Here is a 24,748-nt window from a genome sequence, read left to right on the forward strand (position 1 = left end):
TTGGGGTGGCCTGCCCTGGGCCCTTAAACTATATGTCAAGTACCAGGTTAGGAACTGGGGATCAGAAATATTTTCTAAGGATCCTTTATGCAAAACCATCATGAGGGTCTTTATGATATGGAACCATTGAACCAAAAGAGGCTATTTCTTTATTCCTGTCAAGTCCTTTATGATTTATGTGTTCAGATTACCTATAAAAGAAAATATAGACTCCCAGCTTATTGTTCTAATTGGTCTTCAAACTCTAGTGGTGATGGGTCCAGAAGTTAGGACATTTTTTTCTGGGACACCCAAAAATCTTGAAAAACCCAAGCTTCAGATAGTTAAATCGGTTCCTTGTGTAGGCAAGCAATACAGCAAGTACCCAAGTTTCAAATGTGAGCACATTTGGAAATTGAGCACAATCTTGAAATGTGAGCACATTTGGAAATTGAACACAATCTTGTTAACTCCTCCCACCCTGTAAGTTGGCAAAGGATTTTCATGATCTGATTTTGGATAGTGGGACAACCTCTGTTGAAGACACAGAACGTCAGTGCTCCATGTGAACAGAGCTTAACAGAGCAGCCTGCGTGGTTCAGTGGTTTAGCATCTGCCTTCAGCCCAGGGTGTGATCCTGGGGTCGGGGAATCGAGTCGCACATCAGGCTCCCTGCCTGCTTCTCCCTCTTCCTGTGTCTGCCTCTCTTTCTGTGTCTCTCATGAATAAATAAATAAAATCTTAAAAAAAAAAAAAAAAAAGAACAGAGCTTGACAATCCCTAGTTTAATCCACAGGAGACTTTTTTTTTTTTTTTTTAAATAGAAACTGTGTATGATAATCCCAGTTTTTCTGACTCTATTCCATCACCCCAGCCTCCGTTTCCCAACTTGTTGATCTTGAAAGATTGCCGAAACTTGAGAAGTTCTTTTATCTTGGAAAAATACTGATAATTTCTGTGATGGTTTAACCTTATGCAATTACTTATAATATGTCATTTTAAACGAACTGAACCTCTGCCACAATTATACAACTAACCATAAGTTTAAAGTTTAAATTTGAATTTAAAATTAACCTACTTCAGTTTTCTCTGTGGCTTGGCAAAGCATCTGCTTGTGTTTTGTTGAATGAGCTTAGATTTTAATTCTGTGATACTTTAATCAGGTCTTTAACCTTCCAGCCCCCCTCCCTCACCCACAGCTGGTGTTGATGACATGTTGATTACTGGGGCACCGCTCTTGGCGCCCTTGTAGGAGTGGCGTGGTCCAGCTTCATGATCTATCATGTCATTCTGACCAATCTCAATTGGCCCTTCTCACATGACACAGAGCCTCTTAGTGGCTATACGGAAACTGAAGTATGTTCAGGTATCAAAAACATAGGTGGGGCTTCTAGGCAGCAAATATATTCCTTCTAAGGAACAACATAAGAATCTAAAAATCTGGACTTTAGAACTTTTCCTTATACTCTTTTGCAACTGAAAAAGTTTAAAGAAAGGAACTTTTTTTTTTTTTTTTTTTCTGGGCAGCTGTGGGGGGAGAGTTGTTTTTGGGTTTTGCCCAAACCAGCCTACAGAGACGTTCTCTTCTGCCAAGATTTCCTTTAACTACTAGATCAGTGCATCTTTTGGTTAGTGTGTTGAAGCCCTTTCAATGACTCTTTAGAGCATCCTGGAATTTCCTAACACGTTGTCACCCGCTTAGTTTGGTTTCAGAGCCCTGCCTGATGACTCACATGGTGGCACTGGTTGTTCCAAGGACCGTAACTTCTCAGTTCTATCCTGCATTTTGGTGGTAGTATAGAATAGCATTTGCTTAGTTTGAGTATGGAGAAATTTAGAGAATTAGAAGTTACATGGGCCAGCTCTTTGCATACATAAAATTATGAAACATTAGCATAGCATGCACTTAAATAAAATTTATGTAGAAATTTAACCCTCTGCTTTGGAGGTTGTCAGCATTGACTGGCTGTTGGTATTTCATGGGTAGTTTTTTAAAAGGCTGGTGGCTAGTTTTATCCTCAGAGATTCTGATGTCATACAACTGCCATGTGGGCTAGACATTGGAGTTTTTACATGTTCTCCCCTGTGATTCCAACGTGCAGACGAGATAGAGAACCATTGCTTTAAAGTTGATTGTATTCTTAACTGGGGAAGCTCTGGGTTTACCTTATGCTACGGGTATTCTTAAGTAGGAAAGCATGGTAGATTCTGAGGAACTAAAGATAAGGATCTGCTTGTTGGAGTCCTGTCCCTGGAGACTCTGAATCAGTTGGTCTGAGGTATTTAGGGAGAGCTCGTAAGAGTGCAGATAGGACACCATAGGAATTCTGACAGTGAAGTTGATCAGAGGTCTTGGTTTTGTTTTGCCACCCCTGAGAGCTACAGGGAAAACAAGACCTTAGACTTTTCCATATTGACTAGCATTAATATTCATTTGTTTTTTTAAAAATCTGACTTCATGTATGTGGAAAAGCATCCTTACAGAAGAATGAGATAATTAAGTCAAAATACTTAAATGTCTGTCAGAAACCTATAGATATTTATCTTCTTTGCTTCAGTTCAGAACATGCTTGAGTGTTTTTGGCCACCTTAGAACTTTTGAAGTATGTGTTTTATCATAAGAAGTACGAGACACTAATTAAATCCTACATCATTGTTTGCTTTTCTCTTCTTGCCTGAATTGGGAGTTTTTGTTTTGTTTTGTTTTGTTTTTTAAGTGAATCACTTCCTAGGCCTCTGTGCATATTGGCAGTGTTAGGTTTTCTTTAACTTTTATAAGCCATGCTTAGTTTGGGAAAAGTAGATTAATATAATATTTGATTGAAAAGATGTTTGAAGTTAGATTATGAAATATAGTAAAAACTAACTTTGTCACTGTTGGGAGGTAGACCCTATGTTGTATAATTTCAGAGTGAACGGTTTTAGCTGGACTAAAATAGTGGCCCCAGTGACCTTTTGTGTACCCATTTGTAATTCTAGAGCTCTCCACAGCCAGTTTGTTCTGGAAGCAGATGCCAAGTAGAGAGGAACTTCCAGTCCACTCCACAGCCAATGGTCTGGAACCCTAGACTCTACTTTATCTCCAGTGGTCCTGTCACCCTAGCCAACAATTCATCTGAGATCTCTTGGGATCCTTCCATACTACCCATGTCCCTACATTTGCCCCCTTGACACTGTATTTTTCTCCTCAAGACCCCCAGGGTTGCAGGCCTTCTATTTAGTGACCTTCATGTCTTGTCCCCAGAAGTCACTGGACTTTGATCCTTCCCCTTCAGAACTGGCAAAATTGGGATTCACTTCTCTTAATTTAATCCAACTTGCTCCTCCTCATCTTGATTTAGAGATGTTGTCTCTAAATTCTTGATTTAGAATATCTTGTCTCTTCCCTATTGTCCAATTTTATCAGCCACATCCACACATCTTTTTCTACCCTGATCAGCTTGGACCCCTATGGTCATCATGGATTGTATTCCCCACAGATCCAGTCCCCAGACCTAGTTTCTCCTGACAGACTGCTAGATACTACTACAGCCCCTTGGGCTAGCTTTGGTACACTTTGATTTACAAGCTCTCCAGAGCCCTCTGTTTCTCCTTAGCAATCCTCTTTACCCCTTAGACAACAAGAGCTCTTCTACTTTACCCCAACAACTGTTAAAGGTCTTATCTGTGAACTTCAACCACATGCCTTCCTCCTTGATGCTCAGGAAGTGGGCTTACTAACTCCTTCCCTGAGAACCTAGAGCTAGGAACTCTATGTTTCCTCTCCTCAGAAGTGTCAGTCTGTTGCTTATCTGTTCCTTTCCAAGGCTGATTGGCTAACTGTGCTCTTCTAGTTCTCTCTTGAACTTTTTTCTCTGTTATCTTTACTTCCTTGTACATGTTCCTGAGTCTTTCCTTTTCCATTTGACTCTAGTCTCCTAGTCCAACAAATACCTACCCCACTTGGTCTCTACCATTACCTAACTCACTCTTCCTTTTACTGACAGGACATCCTAAATGAGCAGTCCATTGGGAGTTGTATTCTGTTTCTCCTTCAGCCAAGTGCAACTGGATCATGGCTTTACCACCCCAAATCAACTAATCTAACATACATTTATTTATTTTCAGTCCCCACCTCTTCTCCAACTTTTGATGCTGTAGATGTCTTTTACTTTGGCTTCCATAATAGGACTCTATTTTCTTAATTCTTGGCTTGTTTTTTTGGGGGATAGCTTCTTTTCCATTTCTCATTCTTTAAGTATAACCAGTTCCCCAGTGTTGGGCTCCAAGTGCTTGGCCTTTTTTCCTTATTTCTAGCTTGGGATATGAATTCATCCACTCCCATGAAGGCAATCCTTAGTGCCTAACCTATATCAGGCCTGATATAGGTTAGGCACTAAGGATTCAGAGATAAGCAAGGCAAAATCATTGCCTTTGAGGAGGAGTTCAACATTTATAGAGCACCTAGTATGTGCCAGAACTGTTTTTTTTTTTTTTTTTTTAGAGAGAGAGAGTGTGCAAACATGAGTAGGGTAGGGGCAGAGAGAGAGAGAATCTCAAGCAGGGTCCCCACTGAGTGTGAAGCCTGTTGGCAGGGCTTAAACCCACAACCCTGAGATCATGACCTGAGCCAAAATCAAGAGTTGGCCTCTTAACCCACTGAGACACCCAGGCGCCCCACCAGACGCTATTCTAATGAGTCCCACAAAGTCCCTGGCTTCGTGGATCTTACATTCTAAGGAGGGGGAGAAAGCCCAGAATTAGCACATAAGTAATTGCAAGAATACCAATTGGTGATAAGAACTATGATAATTATAAGGCAATGAGAAAAGGAGTGCCATAGGGTGTGGAAGTCATGAAAGAAATTCTCTACTAATAAGAAACCTAAAGATGCAGGAATAATCCATGTAGCAGTCAATGAGGCAAATTATTCAATCTCTACCTGTTTCCTCATCTATGAAATAGAGAAAATAGTACACCACTTCCATGAGGTGTTTTGAAGATTAGAAGAGGTAGTACTGTCTATGCGAAATACTTCAATACATTGTCTGCCTTAGGGAAAGTTCTATCTCCCATCTACCTCACTCCTACTCTCTTTTATCTTCCACTTCTCAAACTCAGCATGGCCAATGAGCACTTGGCAAAAATTAATAGAAAAGATATACTAGGAATTTGACTTTAAGCAGGTATAAGGCATGAGGGTAATTCTAGGAGTTGACTTAGAGGCAGAATTGGTAGCTTTTGGTGTTTTCTAAAGGTTTCAGCATTTTTGAAACGAAACATTTAACTATCTTTCTTGAAGCAGGGTCAATAATCTTCCTATCTTCTACTTCCAAAACATGAGTGTGAGATTGTATAGGTTATAAATATTCATGGTTTTTTTTTTTTTTCCTTAAAATTGGAGATTGGAAGTGTTCTGGCAATTAAACACAATGCTTAAGGTTTCTTGAGTAGCTTCTACTTCCTCCCTACTTTGTGTTCCCACTATCTCTTTCCTGGAATTAAGGTTTATATTTTGTCTCAGAGTGAAAGCACTTCAAAATGAAAAATCTTAAATTATTTTAAAAATCTGTATTGTTTTTCACATTGCCTATGAGTTCTAAGAAAAACTAGTTGCAGCTTGGCTGGATTTTCTTGACCTAAGAAAGCCCTAATTAGGACATTCTTACAGTTTTAATAATTTAGAATGTCATGAGAAATAATTACACAACTAGAATCTAGAATGAATATCAAGGAGGGAAGATATTTACCTGGAATTTGGGACTAGCAAACTACGTGGATTCAGGACTATTTCTTCAGACTGTGGTTTATTACATGTGCAGCAGAGATGAATAAAGGTCTGGATGATATCTGGGCTCCATCAGCGCTAAGAATCTGTGATGTTTATAATCAGAGCATATTTGTTTTCATTCTTGTGCATTCCTGGCAAGCATGTCAGTGATGCTGATTGTCTCAAGGTGGCTGGGCATGTCTTCTGACATTTTTTGTTACCGATGGGCATTGCTTAAATACTGGTAACGGGAAGCTGTTGATTACCAGGTGTAGGATGTCCTCTGTAGGATTTTCAAATGAGCTGGTAAAACCTCTGAAAAAATGAGGTATGCATGTTTATTAGGAAATATTGTAATGAGTAGACTGGCAAACTGAAGTTCTAAAGAGCAGAGGTACCAGGGATTCTCTTTCAAGACAAATCTTCATCCTGTAAACTCTAGCTTCATCATACTGTGGTTGTTGGAGTTCTAAGTTTTTCAGTACACCTGCATATTGGAACTATGCTAGATTCTGGGTTGCAAGAGATGGTTTCTGGGAGCAAAGATACATAATTGCAAGATAATAAATGCTGAGGTAAGGTATGGACCCAGGGTGAGGTGCCAGGAAAGAGGCCAGAGATTCAGGACAGGCTTCCTGGAGAGGCTGTTGATGGAACAGAGGTATGGAAATGTGTTCACAGTCAGCTCAGTGAAAACCACAGGAAAGTTCACTTCTGACAGGAGCATCCCAACCAAGGCACACTCAGTCTGCTGTGCAGAGGGAACTACAGGCCACTTGGTATGACTCTGGATGAAGTGCAAGGCAGGAAGTAGCCCGAGAAGGCTGCAGGGAGAGGCCAGGCCTGGAACACTGCATCTAACGTGCTGAGGAGTACAGTGCAGTGTGGCCAAGAGCGCCCACTCTGGAATAAAACTTTCTAAGGGTCCATTCTTGGTTTCTTTCCCAAGTTACTAAGTAGCATCTCTATGCCATGGTTCTTTCGTTCATGCAATGGGGACATGACTTCTACCTCACAGAGTTAGTCCTAATATACATCAACTATTGCGAACAGTCCCTGACAAGAAGCACTATGTAGGTGTAGCAAATGTTAATACCTGGGAGTTCTTAGAGGCTTTGGAAGAGGGACATGAAACCAGTCTGTCACTTTGCATTTAGTCACATCAGTAGGCTAGTGTGTGGGGGATGGATTTTTGGTACTGCTAGTTTGGTAGTAGAGAGAACTCTAAGAGGGACTTTGGCAGTCTGAGTGTGAGGCAGGGAGGATCTTATACTGGGACATTGGTAGGAGGGATTCGGTGGATGGAGTCAAGAAATATGTAAAAGATAGAAATGATGTAAATTGTGTTGAGATGAGAATGTTAGGCAGGATTCCCTGATTCTGGCTTGGTGACAGTTGGTGGTTGTGAAGTGCTGTGAACTTAAATGTAGAATACACAAGGAGGATGTGTTTGGGGAAGGTCGGTCCTGGATACGTCAGTTTTGAAGTATCTAGCGGTTGTCAGCATAGATGTACACAGTGAGCAGTTTGCAATGAGATCCTGAAGTTTAGAGGAGAGATCAGGGCTAGAGTGAGAGAGTGTGCAGTGCCAGCTTCTCAGGTCCTGCTTAAGTGTGGGAAGTGGGTGAATTTGCTGGAGGGGGTGTGTAGATGAGCGGAGACTAAGAGGAGACTTAGAGATGCATAATAATCGAAGTTCACGAAGAAGATGGGAAAGCACTGGCCAGGGAAGTAAGAAATTACACGTTATAATGACTTGGAAGAAATGGAGATTGCTTTTAAGAAACCGGGATTAGCTTCAGTGTGGAAATGCAGAAGAGCCACCCAGGAAGATAAGGGGTAAAAATTTTCAGACTGTTGGGGTTGGCATTATAGAGGTGGATCAGAAATGATCTTTTTCCTGTAGGATTATTGGAGACTCTCCATTATTGATTACATAGCCATGGGGTAAAAAATCCTGTTCCTCACGAGCAGCTCTCCAGCCCCATCCTTTCTGACAAGTGTGCCCCAGGGCTTCAGGGGTCCACTTCCAAAGCCGGGGATCTTGCCTCCACCCCATAAGCCCCATCATCTTGATCTTTTCTAGGTCACATTATCAACTCTTATTGCTCTATTCACAGCAGTGTTGCTGCTGTTTGTTTTTCCTTTTATTTCATTTTACTTGATTTATGTTTGCCTCTGATCTGAGCTCTTCATTTTTATAGTTGCGCAAGCTGACAAACATGAGCCCATTGGGTAATCTATTGATACTGGGTAAAGGTATTTTCTACACACCAAAAATGTTACAGATGTGATATTTCTCTCATAATTTCACATAGTCCATTTTTTCTGATTGGAGGAATTTCTGGCTTAATTAAAAAAATAGGAAAGGACTAATGTTACTCCTAACCTGCCTCTGTTTCAAAACACATTCAGTGTTGGTCTTTCTTTTCTTTTCTTTTTTTTTTTCTTTTCTTTCTTTCCTCTCCTCCTTTGTGTTTGGGAGTTTCAAAACAGGGTTTGGCAGAGGAAATGGGACAGTGACGTTTTGTTCTCTGGTTTGAAGTTGAGTTTAGCAGACTGTGTGTTCACCGGGTGTGAATTGCAGGATGTAGTTCTGGGGTCCTCCCTACCAGCAGACCCCACTTCAGGGTTATTCTGGGAAATCTTATCCAAAGCTGACTATAAAATACAGGACAGAACTTTGTCAAAAGGCTAAACAGGAAACAGATATAAATAACTATTCAATCTTAATTCAGTCCTAGCTACTTTCTCACACATCTTTTATAATATATTTTAAAAAGCCATTTCCTCTTTTAAAACAAAACCTTTGAATTTTTAAATTTCTAGGTCACTTTTGATGGGAAACCCTTTAATGTTTGTCCAATGGTACCCTCCCTTTAGTAGGGGAAAAATAAACATTTAATCATTTAATGACCAAAATATAAAAATTTTTGAGAACATGAAAACACAAAAATAATTTTCATTTGAATTATCTTCTAGGTTTTGTTGATATGCATTTATATGATCTTTGTTGATAAGGAGCTATAGAGCTTTAACAAATTACACAGAGTAGACAGTCCATTTGGTTTAAAACTGCATTAGTCAACCTTCATTATGCACCCCCTCCCCAAGAACCTCATGAGACTTTTTTCATCCCCTCCCTTCCCAATGGCATCTGAATATCACACAGATACTGTATATGTGTTTATGTATTGTATGGATAGCTGTTCTATACATAAGGTTTTTTTTCTTCCCAAGAATCTACTTTACCCCTATGCGGGTAGTATTACTCTGTTGACGACTTGTGGTTTAAACCACAGAGAAAACTTGTTTCAATGCTGAGGTCTTTTGGTTATATCTAAACCACATGTAAGTTGCTTGAATACATTTATAAGACTAATATTACTGAAAGGTTTTCTTTCATGACTGTCCTCTCCTTTCTCAAACACAGATTTTTCCCTCACTTCCTGAAGGACCAGGGTTTGACTGATAGATGATAGGAGGACCTCTGTTTTCACCCAGATAGTCTTTTCAGGGTGATTGTTTTAACTTTTATCTGTTGGTTTTCAGCCATTGACTGGCTTGGATCAGATATAGTCTATATACAAGGCACTATGCTAGGCTTGACAGTAAAAATGCCAAAGGTACTTAGGACCTTCCTGATTCCAGAAACCTTATGACCTTGTTGGACAGAATGAACACAGTCAAGGGAAATTACCAGAGTTTAAATAGTAATGGAGGACCTCAGGGAATAGGTGGTTACCAAATGAGAATTAGTAGAAAGGTAAGTGGTATGGTTATTTACAGATGGCCTCTCATCTCTGTAAGATGTTCCAGCCAGAGTGGTCCATGAAGCTCTTAAGAAGAGAACTGGGTTGAAGGGGCTGTCCTGTGGAATTGTGATTCAGAGGTGGCACAGGATGAGCCAGAAAAACAGGATTGCCAAAATATGCCCACAGAGTTGTTTGCAAAACTTGATTTTTTCCATGTCCTCTAAATATTTTCCATGAAGATGGCTGCAAGTTATTCAAGTAGTGCCTATTATCTCTTTCTAGGTCCTCAGCTGGTTGTAGTACACAAAAGACTTGGTAGCCACATGAATTCAAGGATTCAGGCAAAGGAATTTGAACATTAGGCTGTATTCCATAGGGAGCCTGACATTTTAAGATTCTTAAGGCCATATTGTGGGATGGGAATGGGAGTCAGGAGTCCAATGAGAAAACTGTTCCAAGTGAGAGATGGCAAGCACCTAAAGAGGATGATAACTCTGTGGATGGAAGGAAACTTACCAGAGTTTGGCAATGGGGTCAAGAATGGAGACAAGGGGGTCGATTAAGAGGTTAAAATGGCCAGCCTTGTTTATTTGGTGTACGTAAGGGAGACGGAGTGGTAAAGGAGAATTCCCTCGTTGTGGCTTGGTGATGCTCATGGTAGTTTGGTGCTACGAATGGAGCTGTAGAGTACAGGAGGAGGAACATGGTTGAGGGAGGCTAGTTTTGCACCTACTGAGTTATGTGCAGATGTGTGCAGCAGACAGTGTGCAATGAGAGTCTGAACATTGTGGGGAGAAGTCGAGGCTAGAGTAAGAGATTAGGGAGTGACATCAAGGCCATGGCTAAATGTAAGAAGTGGATGAGCTCTCTGGAGAGTGTGTGCTTGTGAGAAGAACATTCTCTACAGAGGAGATTCTGGGACCAGTAATCTAGCAGAAGGGGAGGCAGGTTTGAAAGGACAGGCTGGGTCCTAGTTCTAATCAGACATGAGACGCAATGGCCGAAGTTCTAGAAATAGATAACCAGGTGAATGATATGGTTATTAACTATTACTTACAACTCTTTTTTTAAAAAAAATATTTATTTATTTATTCATGAGAGACACAGACAGAGAGAGCAGAGACATAGGCAGACAGAGAAGCAGGCTCCATGCAGGGATTCCGACCTGGGACTTGATCCTGGGACTCTGGGATCACACCCTGAGCCAAAGGCAGATGCTCAACCGCTGAGCCACCCAGGTGTCCCTACTTACAACTCTTTTTTTTTTTTTTTTAATTTTTCTAATTTTTATTTATGGTAGGCACACAGTGAGAGAGAGAGAGGCAGAGACACAGGCCGAGGGAGAAACAGGCTCCATGCACCGGGAGCCCGATGTGGGATTCGATCCCGGGTCTCCAGGATCGCGTCCTGGGCCAAAGGCAGGCGCTAAACCGCTGCACCACCCAGGGATCCCCCTACTTACAACTCTTAAATCAGAAATGGGCTGGGTTACTTGGTTCAACATCTCTTCCACACCTGGGATGGATATCGTATTGGACAGCCCAGTGATTTCTAGAATTTCGAAGAGCAGGTGTCCTCTCATCTCTCCAGAGATTTTTGAAAAGTTGCCTGTTTATATCTGTCTCTGGGTTGTCAGATCCAGAGACTGATTTCTTAACGTCTTACTCAACAGGTATAAGTGGTGTCTATCTGGCATGATATCTGCCTTGGTGGTACTTGAGAAAGATTTTTTAGATGTATAAATGTGTGGATGGATGAATGATCAAGGTCCTATGTATCAGAAAAATCCAAGAATATGAAGACTGAGGAAGAGGAGTTTGGAATCTGAGTATTTATAGGTCATTAATGACCTTCAAGGAGGTCAATTTCAGATTAAGGACAGAACTCAGAATAAGGGGAAGAAGGGTGTGTGAAGTTTATCTGGAGAAAACGGTTTTAATTTGGCAGTGAAAAAGAACAATATGGAGTGGAGGCAGTCTTGTTTCAAAACAGTGAGTGAAGATCTCTGTAGATTTTGTACACCTGCTAAATTTGAGTGTAAAATAACACTTGGCTCAGGAAATGTCTCTTCAAAGAATCCATCAATTTTCTAGGACATGCCTAATGTTTCTGTGACATTGTTGTGATTTAAGGGATTAAGACTCCGCAGTCTATCAATTCTGCTTCCCCTGGGTGGATGTAGAAATGAAGAACTGACAAAGGTGTGCGGTGTTGATAATCCATTAGATCTATTTTAAATACCACATGAATTAGATACAGTGTTATCAAAATGGGCCTCATCATAGAGTTTATAGAATAGCCATGGACGGACTTTAGAAATCCAGATCCTCTTTTCTTCCCTGGTTAGGACACAGGAGACTTTTTAGAAGTTTCCTGAGGTTGCAGGATGTCATATCACAGCATCAGTACCTAAAGTCCAGTTCACCACGCTTTGTCCTGTTATCAAGAGATAAAAGTGTCAAAGGACACCTTGTGTCTTTGAACTAATTTTAAAATCTAGGATTTTTTGTATTTGAAGTTTCTTTGCTCATTTAATCTCAAGAAGTTTAAAGGTTTTTTTCATTTAGTCTGACTTCTGCCCAATCCAAAAAGACAAGAAAGATATGTCAGTTTGCTTGACCACTATCTGCTCTGGAGACTTTTAATAATTTCTTGTAAGATTCATTGGCTGCTAGTTACATGTCCTGAATGACTACTTTCCTTTGAATATCATCAAACATGCTTAAAGATTGCTTTGAAACCTTATTTGAGAGAGACTGAATAAAGGGATGGAACACTATCTTCGAGTGATATTTATAGAAAGATAGCAGGAGGGAAGATAGAAGTTCATGAAAGGCAGCCTCAGACATAATTACAGCTAGGCAGAAGGCAATCCCTCAACTCCTGAATTCAGTCTGCCTTCATACAGAAGATTTATTTGGGATCATTATTAGATGATCCCATCTTTGTTGATTTTAGAAATATAGTGTTTGAAAATTAATATTAGGATTAATAGCATTTACTGAAATTTCATGTTTCGTTTCAAAACTGAAAATTTATTAAATACTGAAAATGCCTTAGTGCTATGATTTTTTTAATACCCATGGTTAACCTTCTGATATTTTTATGGCTGCCTTTTTCTTTGTCTAATTGTGTGGAATTAAGGAAATCATTAATGGGGGGAAACGATGGGGAAGGACCGTGCTGGACAGAGGCAGATAGTGCCCACCCTGAACTCAGTTTCCAGGGTTTTTGGATCACATTGCATTTCTGATTTAAAAGCCCTTCTTTACTCTATAGAACAGGAAGTGATGGTATTGCTGCCAGTGTAGATTATTTCTTAGCTTGACCTTTATTGTGTTTGATTTTTGTGATCTCAACTTTTTTTTTTTTTTTTTAACTTTTGGGTGTAGACCGGAGAAAATCCCTTCCCATGCTGTAGGGAGTGGTATTAAAACACACTGATTTTGTTCAGTAGTTCTGTTTCACACTTCCTTACGGATAAAGATCCTTTCTGTGTGTTTGTGACAGTGTTGAGTTTGGGTATGCCTTGCTCTGATGACATTTGACATAAAAAACTTCATAAAAATTCATGAAACTACTCATGACACAGGTCCATGAAGCACATTTGTGTCCATTTTCATGCAGACTAGTCTTGTTTCCCAGTGTGAACAATACAGGTAGGTGGGTGTTTTCCCTTTGTAGTTTTTTGTAAATTAGATATGAGGGACATCTAGAGTTTTTCCCTTTTAAAGATAGTATTTTAGGGAGTTATTATGGAAGGATGAATCTGTATTACAGAAGGGAACTTTCATACCATTTATTACTGTTGTCATTGGGTGGAGACTAAGGCCTGGAGAAAGAAGATGACTTGTCCATGATCTGAGAGTGAGAGCCTTGTACCTAACTCCTCAGATATCTGCTCTTTAACCATTTCGTAAATGCCAGCCTGCACTTGTCGGTCCTTGCTTCCTGTCTTTTTAGTTCTTGGCCTTTATATCAAAAACATGTGGCCCAAAGGCCTCCAACATATTTTGCTTGACCCACATACTGTTTACAATTTCTTAAAATTTGTTACCAACATTTGAGGGGATTTCATATAAAACTTCAGCTTTCTGGCTTCTTTTGAAAAATCAGAGTATTGGGAGGTTGCGTAAGGTCGGGTCCGCATTCACGAGTGACTGCTGCCCCCTTTGGATGGAACTTGTACCTTCAGGCTCCTCACTTGGTTACCGGTCACCACTTGTGCCCCTTCTTGTCTTCTCTGCCTCCAAGCTGCAGGCATTTGCATTTGAAACCTGCCCTAGTCCTAATGAGATCTAATTCCCCGTGATTTCCTGCCTTCCACGGGTTCTAACGTGTATTATGTCCCCTTCAAAATTTTATGTCTGTACATAGAAGCATTCTTTTTCATGTATCTCTCTGTTGCCGGAAAGGCCCACGAACTTTACTACCAGAGCCTAGAGCAGAGTCAATGATCAACAAATACCTAGAACCATAGAACAAAGGATCCTTAGATTTTTCTGTAATGCACCAGGTACTAAATATTTTAGGTTTTGCAGGCCTCTGGTCTCTGTTGAAGTCATCCAACCCTGCTGTTGGGGTGTGAAAGCTGCCAAAGACAAAACCAAAAAAGTGGATATGACTTGCAGTCCAATAAAACTTTATTTACTTAAGCAGTAGTCCAGATCTTGCCTATGGGCTATAGTTGAATGACATCTGCCATGGAATTTTAGTAAACTTTTAACACTTTAATTTACCATGTATTTTTCTCCTTATAATGCATATCTATTGTCAAGCCTTTATAATATCCCCCATTTTTATGAATCTCAGTTGCTGTCTATACTAGCAAGAATTTATGGACAACAGTCTTTCTGCTAGTGAGAAGAATAAGGAAGGATGGATAATTTCAGCTCAGCTTAAATATATATTAGTACTCACATAAATAACAAGCTTTTGTATTAGCTCTAAGTTACTTTAGACTATTAAATTCCCATTAATAAATAGCATATTTTCAGAAATTCTCTGATACCTATTTTCTCAAGACACTACCAGGACAATTTAATGATACTAATGGTTTTAAAGAAGTGAGTTCTCCTGTTGTCTCCACTGGTTTGCCACTTGTTTTTTAAAAATCTTTCTGACCCTAACCCTGAGCAGGTAATATTCTATCATTGTTATTATTTGACCTGTTCTTAAAAGAATTAAATGACTAAAAATATCTTTGTAGCTATGTTTGCAAGATGGTATTTTTTGTACTGTGAGGGGTACTCAGATTCCTAAGTTCATAACATTGTGTACATCTAGATATGTGCATCCAGAGCTTCATTTATGTAATCATTATATTGAAAAGGTATGGGCAGCTTTCCCCCTCCTTGGGAAAGATCATAATCTTAACTTTATTGGAAAGTCCTAAGGAGAATGTATTAGAATTCTTGCTTACAAAGTTATCTAAGAAACAGGTAGTTTTCGCTTCAGGCATTTCTGGGTTCAGAAGCACAAACAGAGTCATTAGAGGTGACTTGCTTACCTCCCTTTTCAGCCCTGCTTTGCTTCGTGTTGGCTCCATCTTCAGCCAGGACCTACCCTTCGGGTGGCAAGATGGCTACCAGAAGCTCTACATTTGTATTCTGGCCTCTACACAAGCCCTTCCAAGAAAACACTTGTTCCTTATAGTTCCAACAAAAGTCCTGTGCTGGAATCTCATTTCCTCTGATTGTTCTGGCTAAGTTTGTTCATCTATGAACCAGCCGCTGTGACCACAAGGTATGAGGCTATGATTGGCCAGGCCTGCTTCTTTGCCCATCTCCAGAGCTGAAGATAGGCTCGTCTTCACTCAAATCATATGGATTAAATGGGGGAAGTGATTTGCATGATAAATCAAGGTATAATTGCTGGAAGAAGAATATAGAAGGTTTTTCTCAATGTAGGATTGCAAAAATTATTCCCTATATTTTCCCCAAATACTACTGTTACTGAAATTGTTTTACTATTTAGCCCTTTAATATATCTGGATTTAATATGTCATTTAGAACTCAATTTTCTATGGTTAGATTTAGAACTCAATTTAGATTTGATTTAGAACTCCATTTTCCCCAGTTAGATTGTGTGTTCCTTTACAGCAACCCTTTTAAATCCTCCTCCATCTGCCATTCTGATATACAGTAGGGGTTCAATAAATATTTAGACTCAAAGAATTTTAGAATTGGAAGGAATCAGTTATTTCCCTGGTAAATATTATTTTAAGCCTAACAGCCTTATTTTACAGATAAGGAAGCCAAGTCTTTGAAGGACACTCAACTTGCTCAAGGACTAGGTCTCATTAATGCAAATGTTGGAACTCAAACCCATTTCTTCTAGTTTTTGTGACAATAGGACTAAAGCCTGGTTCTTGAATTGAGTAAAGAACCAAATAATGCATTATTTTCTAAGGCCCAAGATGCTTTTGGTAACAAACCAATAATAATAAAAACTCCTCTGTTTTCTAAGTTTGGATTACTAGAGACCTATTTTTATCATGGACTGAAACTCAGCAAATCAGTTGGTCAATTATAGATGGGAAGTCTACGACCCAAATGACAGATGAGTTGAGTACAGTTGTCTAAGCATGACCCAAGGAGGATCTCTGCAGATGGAGAAGCAAGGGAGGATCTGAGAAATGCCCAAAGGGAGAAAGGGATAAGAATGGGAAGCTGTGTTCTCAGGAAGGTTTAGAGGATCTTTGTGCTCTCTGCTACATGGCTGATGGTGTAGGACTCTGTCCTCTTGTGGTAGTGGAGTCACAAGAAGAAAGGCACACACCTTTCGCTGGCCCTACCACTGTACTGTAAAACCTTGAGGGACTTGAAGTGGGGATATGGTGACATGGCACGCCCCCCAACACATCTGAAGGGACTGCAGCCTGACTAGGTGTTCTGAACACATCATACAGATCAGGGTTTGGCAATGTCCTTGAGAATGGAGCATATACCAACGTTGGCAGAACAGTTAGAGGGAAAGAGGCCCAGCTATTGCATATATACGTGTGTGTGTGTTTGTGTGTATAATTGTGACCATGAGCCTGAACTTTTTCTTTACAGATTTATTTTTCCCCCCTTTAGAGATTGGTAGAGGACTGATAGAATGAGAAACATGAGAGGTGTGGGAATGGAAATTCATCTTTGAGAGATGTATCTTTGGCTGTGGGCCTGTTGTATTTTAGAAAATAGTGTACATTCAATAACAGAAAACAGTTCAAGATAATAGTTGAGGTAATTTAGTTTCAATTTTCAGAATACATTTACTATATAAAAAGATTACAGGAGAGAATATAAGGTCCAGACTAATGAAATAGGCTTTCCAGTGCTAGGAGGGGTGTGCAAGGCTCAAAGACACAGGCAGGCAGGGAGGAAACTAACAGTGGTTCTGTTCTTAAGTCCTGGGTTGCGAAAGTCGTATACCTGTGTGTGTACTTGTACAGTGGGATGAAGTCAAGTTGGTCAAGGATATGGAGAGAAAGGAACCCTTCTACTGTTGGTAGAAATGTAAATTGATGCAGCCACTGTGGGAAAGTAGTATAGAGGTTCCTCAAAAAATTAAAAGAATTATGGTATGATCTGGTAATTCCACTACTGGGTATTTACCCAAAGAAAATGAACTTAATAATTTCAAAAGATATATGTACCCCGTGTTTGTCACAGCATTATTTAGAATAGCCAAGATCTGGAAGTAACCCAAATAATCATCAATAGATAAAGACATGGTGTGTGTGTGTATATAAAATGGAACATTACTCAGCAATAAAAAAAAAAAGGTAGTCTTGCTATTTGTAACATGAGTGAACTCTAGAAAACATAATGCCAAGTAAAATAAGAGAAAGACAAATACCATATAATTTCACTTATATGCAGAATTTAAGAAACAAAACAAAGACAAAACAGACTAGAATAGAGGAGAAACTAGTTGTTGGTGGGGAGCGTAAGTGGAGGGAAGGGCGAGGTTGATAAAGGAAATCAAGAGTACACCTGATGAGCACCAAGTAGTGTGTAGAATTGTTGAATCATTATACACCTGAAACTAACATAACACTGTGCTAATTATATCTAAATTTAAAAATGAGTCCAGAGAGGGTTGGCTGGAGAGTCAGAAATTAAAAAAAAAAAAAAAAAACTTGGAAAAAAACCAACCTGTGATTTAAGAATAATTATCTTTATTCTATATGAGAAGAAATAAAGCCAAGCAAAATACATTTAGAGAGACTATCTAAATATCTAGAGTAGTTCATTTCTTTGATTCTGAATAATGTAGGATCTTTTTATTAATATAACCATTGAATGAATTATATTTAGATTACCAGACATGGTTGCAGTTTTGCAGGCTTATTTTTGAAAAAAAAATTTTATTGAAGTATAATTGATATTCAATGTTATATTAGTTTCACTTGTACAACATAGTGATTCAGTAATTCTGTACATTACTCAATGTTCACCATGATAAGTGTAGTCACCATACAATGTTATTACAATATTACTGACTTGTACTCCCTATGTTATATAGTCTTTATCTCCATGACTTATTTTATGACTGGAATTTTGTACCTCTTAATCCTCTTTATCTATTTCTCCCATCCCCCCCCCCCACCTCTCCTCTGACAGCTACCAATTTGTCCTCTGAATTTAAGAGATTGTTTTGGTTTGTTCATTTAATTTTTTAGACTTAACATATAAGTGAGATCGTGGTATTTGCCTTTCCCTGACTTACTTCAGTTAGCATAATACCCTCTAGGTTCATCCATATTGTTGCAAATGGCAAGATCACATTTCTTTTTTTTTTTTTTTTTTATGGCTGAGTAATAGTCTATATATTCACCACATTTTCTTTATCCATCTGTGGATAGACACTTGGGTTCCTTCCATATCTTGTCTATTGTAAATGCTGTGATAACCATAGGGGAGCATGTATCTTTTCAGGTTAGCGTGTTTGTGTTCTTTGAGTAAATACCCAGTAGTGGAATTCCTGGGTAATATGATATTTCTATGTTTAGTTTTTTGAGGAACCTCCATACTGTTTTTCAATGGTTGTGCAATTTATATTCCCCCCAACAGTGCATGAGGGTTCCCTGTTCTCCATATTCTCACTAACATCTATTATTTCCTGTCTTTTTGATACTAGCCATCCTGATTAGTGTGAGGTGATTTCATTGTGGTTTTGATTTGCATTTCTTACAGGCTTAGTTTGAATAGAATAATTAAGGATTGGGGGACTTTTGAGTATCATTGATAGTATTTAAGTATCACCAGTAATTCTGAAGTTTGAAGACTCTGTTAATGTGGCTGTATATTATCAGATTACTGGTGGGACTGGGTGGTTTCCAACTAGTATTGCTGACTTGAAAGGAAGGCTTGTCCCAAAAGACCAGCATTTAGCTGTTGAGCTTGGTAATTCTTTATTGTGTTGTTATAATCAGTTATGTTTTCTACCAGTGAAGAATACTTTAAAACACTCTAACTTCCTAACAGATATTTAAAACACTACCTCAGGGCAGCCTGGGTGGCTCAGCGGTTTAGGGCTGCCTTCAGCCCAGGGTGTGATCCTGGGGACCTGGGATGGAGTCCTGCTTCGGGCTCCCTGCATGGAGCCTGCTTCTCCCTCTGCCTGTGTCTCTGCCTGTGTCTCTGCCTCTATCTCTCTCCCTGTGTCTCTTGTGAATAAATAAATAAAATCTTAAAAAAAAAAAAACTACCTCAGATAACCTGCAGTAGAGAAAGAAGACCATAAAAGCTTTCTGACTTGTAAGAAGTCAATAAAATATTAGATGACTATAGACAACATTGAAGAAACAGATTTTAGTTATGTGGGTAAAATAAAATATGGACCGTATCTTTAAAAACACTTAAAAGTTGGCATTTATTGTAAGTGTAGGGTTTTGAGAGTGATAACTAATAATTGATGAAATTTTTAATATTAAAGAATTTTTATAACCTTGCTTTGAACTATAAGGTGAAGTCTTCAGTGAAAAATCTTAAAATTTTAACAATTCTTAGGGAACCAAGTGTTCTTGTTAGCATTTTTATATTAGAAATATATATAAGAGAAGACTATAAGGAGGGATTTAAAAACACTTTGACAAAACAGAGTGGTTCAGTAATGTAAGAAAAAAAATCAAGGGGAGAAACTAGGAAAGGTGGAAGTTGGATTGTATTTAGAGGAATACACAGAAAGGCCACAGTATTTTATAGGAGCAGGAAAGCCAACCCCAAAGAAAGAATTTAAATTGATAAAAGGCAAAAAGGCAGTTTTTCCACTCTGATTCCAGAGGGCAGCATTTCCCTCAATCCTCTGTGGTAACATCAAAACCCATTGGATGGGTTCTCCTTCTCTGTTCTCCTTCCCTTCCTTCTTTGAAAATGTCAGTTGTTACATAAACTGTGGAGGTTTTATTTGTGTACACAACATGTGCCTGGAATCTATCCCAGGTGGATCTGATTTAATAATTTTGGGGGCAGGCAGGATCCAGAGATTTGCCTTTCATTTTTAAACATTGCCTATGGTCAGGAACCACTAGAGTGAGCTCACAACTCAGTATCATATCTAACTAGTACTTGGAGAGGATTTCAAATCAGTTATTAAGGCCAGTCTTTGACATGTTCTATCATTCCAATACATTTTCTGAGTGTTTGCACTGTGTTTGGCACTATGCCAGGCATTAGGGCTTTGACTGAACCGAGAGTTTCTAGTCCATTTAGCAGAGAGAGGTGAGGTGGTCTGGATAAACTCCTAAACAAACAGAGTACAATGTTCCACATATTGTAGAAAGGATACAGATAAGGTTGTTAGAGCCTTGAGGTATACCCACTATTCTCCAGAGTAGGGATTTTGATGCCGTGTAATCTTGCAACAGACTCCTGCATTCTTGATGCATGTGCTTTTAGAAAACATTTATTTTTGGATTTAAGGGAAATTAAAATTTTGGTAATTTGATGCCATCTTTTGAGATAATAGAGATGTTTGTATGTTGCAAAGTAAGAATCATGGGTGCAATATCGGTTAGAATTATGTTCTCTCCCATGGATAGCAGCTTTACCAAGTTAGGTTATTTCTGTCAACAGAAGTGGAGGTAAATGGTCTAGGGGGTGCTAATCTGGTGGCCATCATATTCCATGATCCAGCCTTCTATCTTGTTGCTTCGTCTGCAAAAACATGGCTTATACCTCATTTTACCAAAATGGCTACTTGAGCACAATCCATTTTGCCTGTGTTTCAGATGGTGGGAAGAAAGAAGGCGAAGAATGTCCTCTTCCTTAAAGGAAACAAACTAGGGTTTCATCCCAGTTTTGCTTCTCATGTTTCAGAGGTTTATCACATGGTCTTACTTAACTACAAGGGAGGCAGGAAAATGTAGCATTTTACCCAGAGGGCCATGCACCCAGTTCTCTTACTAAGGAAGGAGAGAGGACTTTATATAGCAGAACCCCTGACAGTCTCTGCTGGAGGGTCAGATTCCCTACATCCCAGAGAAACCAAGGACTTTGAGAACTTTTTTCTTTAGGTGATTGTTGACCATATAAGTCCTCTTACCATGTATATCAGCTTAGCTTCACTCACATTTGGAGTAGAAAAGGGAATTTTTCAGCTGATCCTACCAATATTTTACTGTAGAAGGGATATTTGAACTGTATATGCAACATTTTTGTAAATCAAAGCTTTATGTCTTTGATAAGGCAAGTTGCTTCTAGATTATAGGATGTGAAAAAAATTCTCAGAAAAAATGGCATTAATAAAAGTCTTTTTCCCTAGCTGCTGTCCCAAGATAATTGTTTCTTACCAGTAACAGTTGTGTATCTAGTCTTCATATGTTGTTACAAAATGACCACTGAGGGTACTGTCTCAAGGAGCAAAAGGCTTCTGGTCTTGGAGTTGAAAGACCAACATTTGAGTTCTGATTCAGCTACTTAGTCACCTAATCTTAGAAGAATCATTGATGCCCTACTTCCCCATTGATAAAAGCACTGCAATATTTTATTTCAGGATTATTGTTATGAGTTCGACTAACGTTTGCATCTTTAAATTTTGTCATTTGCCAGAGATAAACATCAGGCCCAGGACCTTTGACAGTCCTTCTGTTCAGTGGCTCTTGGATCCAGTGTTCTTATCTCTTAAGAATACCTTTTTGGCTCATGAAATGTGTTGATTACAGTATTCCTTATTATAGTAACATGATCTATTTCATTTGTGGGTGATTTGGAAAACACTTGACATTTCACCTTTACTCAAGGTTTTTCTTGTTTTTTTGAAGTGACAGTTGGTTTATGAAGTTGGCTTAATGTCAAGGTCAAATTCTTGAGTCAGAACTGCCAAAGAGTGTAACCTTAAGATTACTGTAGAGATAACCACTTATTCTAGTGCCCCGAGTTCCTGAAACATATTCTTTGGTGGAATAACATGGGAGGAAATGGGGCATCCTTTGTGTCTCATAGTCTTGTTGCCGGCTGCTTTTAGAAGTCAGGAAGGGGATACTCATTGTCGGCTTCCTTAATGTTTCTGGATTCCTTGTTATTGTTTTTGTTGCTTGTTTTAAGACCAGGTTTGGGTGATATCTCAGGCTCAGAATTTGGAGCTGGCTGTGCTGGGTACTGGGAAAGTGGACACATGCAGTGCTTTCCTGGCACAGAGGGTCACCCATCCCCGAGTCTGGGCTTTACTCTTGGCTGAAAGAACTAGCGACCACATTGTTCCCTCTTCTTAAATTCCTATTTTGGTTAAGGGTAGGTAAACATCGACGACAGGGACGTCGGGCTAGTTGCTTTCTTTTCATTCTTAGTTCTTCTACACCTCTAAGAATATAAAGATACTGTTATTATTATTGTAATTATTTTAATTATTATGTCCTCTGGGGCTCCTGTGTTTACTGTGTTTTTGTTTTGCTTTGTTTTTTACATTGAACATTTAGACCAAATTGGACTTCATTTGGAAGTAAGTTGGAAGCTGGACTACAACTTGATTTGTTTTCTCCATTTGGTTAGTCACCACTCAGTCCCGTTTGCTGAATTATTCCACATGTTCCCACTCTTTCAGATGCTATATTAACCACAGGTGAAACGGGCTGTTGCTGATTAAAAATATGTTTTAAAGACTTTGCATATTCAACATGTTTTGCAGAAGACCACCTCCAATTCTCTTTTTTCTGTTTTTATTGATCTGTCTCATGTGCCATCAGCATACTGCTTTAATTTTGATAATTGTATGTTTTAATATTGTAGGATACTTCTCTACTGCTAGAGAAGTAAAGAGAGTAGAAAGGGAGGCAAAGAACAAATTTCATTACAAGCAAGTGACAGGGAAGTTGCAAACATCACCACTATTCACAAAACTAGCGTGGTGTGGTTGCATTTGACAGAGAAAAAGCCTGGAAACTGTTCTCTAGTTGAGGAGCCATGACCAGCCAAATTCTCTTAAGGAGAATTTAAGGAAAGAATTTTAAGGAAAACACAAGGGTTCAGCATGCTCTTGTGGGCACTTTGCAGTTTGAGGAATCCTTGAAAGTCTGGTGAAGTCAAGTGTAACTTGCCTGCCATTGCTCTCAAAACATGCTAGCTGCCTCTCACATGACATGGGATCTCACTTCTCCAGGGTTGGGGGTGTGCCCTGTGTGTATCTATGTGTTAAGCCTTCAGGGAAGACTGGTTAGCAGTGGCTCTGCTTTTTTGACCCCAGTCTTAGTATTTTGATCTCTGAATGCTTAGGAAAAGGCTTCAAGTGGAGGAGAGCTTGTACAATCTTGCTGCCTTTGTATTGGGAGTGCCAAAATTTCCTGTACTTTTCATAAATGCCACTCCTGGCCAACGTAATTTGTGTCAATCACCAGGGTCTTTTCACTGATCTCCCCAACCTTAGCTTTAGTTTCCTCACCCACACCCCCTTGTCATTTTTTGCTACTTTTTGGATTTCTTTGGTTATTTTCATGTAGAGCATATTTGTAAGCCTGTTCTTACTTGGCCACCTTACTTTGCAGTCTTTATTCTTATTTTGGCATAATTTCATGTAATTTCCATGTTTTTATTTTTTCCATCTTTGAGATGTAATTAACATGTGACATTGGTTATAATAAGTTCTGCGACGTGACTTGATATTCATGGATATGGGAAATGATTACCACAGGTAACGTATCCGTGCCCTCACAGAATTATAATTTTTTCATGGTGAGAACATCTAACACTTTTCAATGTATAATACAGCATTGTTAGACCTTTTTTGTTTTTTTTTTTAGATTTATTTTAAAACATATAAAACACCCAAGAGGGGGTGGGACAGAAGGAGAAGGACAGAATCTCAAACACGCTCCACACCAAGCATGGAGCCTGATATAGGGCCCAATCCCATGACCCCCTGAACGTGACCTGAGCCCAAACTAAGAGTCAGATGCTTAATTGACTGAGCCACCCAAGCGCCCCAGAACATGTTTTTAAGAAGGCATGCTGGCATGCCAAAACTTACAGAGACATTCTTATATTTCAGGTTGAGAAGTTGAAAGGCAATTTCAAAAGTACTAAGAATGTGCCTTAGGAGGACAGCTGAAAATACTGTAACAAAGTTTATTTTCCTTTATCTCTGGGCCTGATACCTGGGGGTACCAATGTTTACATCATAGTGAACCCCAGACCAGTGGTAAGGAAGTGTTACAAACTAGCAGTTTCCCATGTAACTTGCACACAGTTGGGAAGGATTGAAAATTGAATCATGGTTCGTATATTAACCACTCTAATCCTTTTTATTAAGATACAATTGATTAAAAAAAAGATACAATTGATATATAACATACTGGTTTCAGACGTGCAACATAATTTCCTTACACCATATACAAAAATAAACTCAAAATGGATTAAAGACCTAAATGTAAGACCTGAAACCATAAAACTCCTTGAAGACAGTAGTGTCTCTGACATTGGCCATAGAGACATTTTTCCCAATCAGTCTCTGGAGGCAGGGAAAATAATAGCAAAAATTAACAGTTGTGACTATATCAAAATAAAATTTCTGCACAAGAAACAGTCAACAAAACTAAAAGGCAGCCTACTGAATGGAGAGGATATTTGCAAAGGACCTCTCTGACAGAGGATTAGTATTTAAAATACATAAAGAACTGACACAACTTAGTACCCAAAAAACAAATAATCCAACTAAAATATGGGCAGAAGATATGAACAAATATTTCTCCAGTGAAGACCTACAGATGGTCAACAGACACATGAAAAGATGTTCAACATCACTGATCATTAGGGAAGTCCAAATTGAAACTACAATGAGAGAT

General features: G+C 39.1%; 1 protein-coding gene across 5 annotated transcripts in view; it reads left to right on the forward strand.

Moving 5' to 3' along the window:
* ARL15 (ADP ribosylation factor like GTPase 15) overlaps window positions 1-24,748 on the forward strand; it is a 404,586-nt gene that overhangs the window by 47,991 nt on the left and 331,847 nt on the right. The window lies entirely within an intron of this gene.

The sequence above is a fragment of the Canis lupus genome, chromosome 4 (assembly GCF_003254725.2).
Source record: "Canis lupus dingo isolate Sandy chromosome 4, ASM325472v2, whole genome shotgun sequence".
Taxonomy (NCBI): Eukaryota; Metazoa; Chordata; class Mammalia; order Carnivora; family Canidae; genus Canis; species Canis lupus.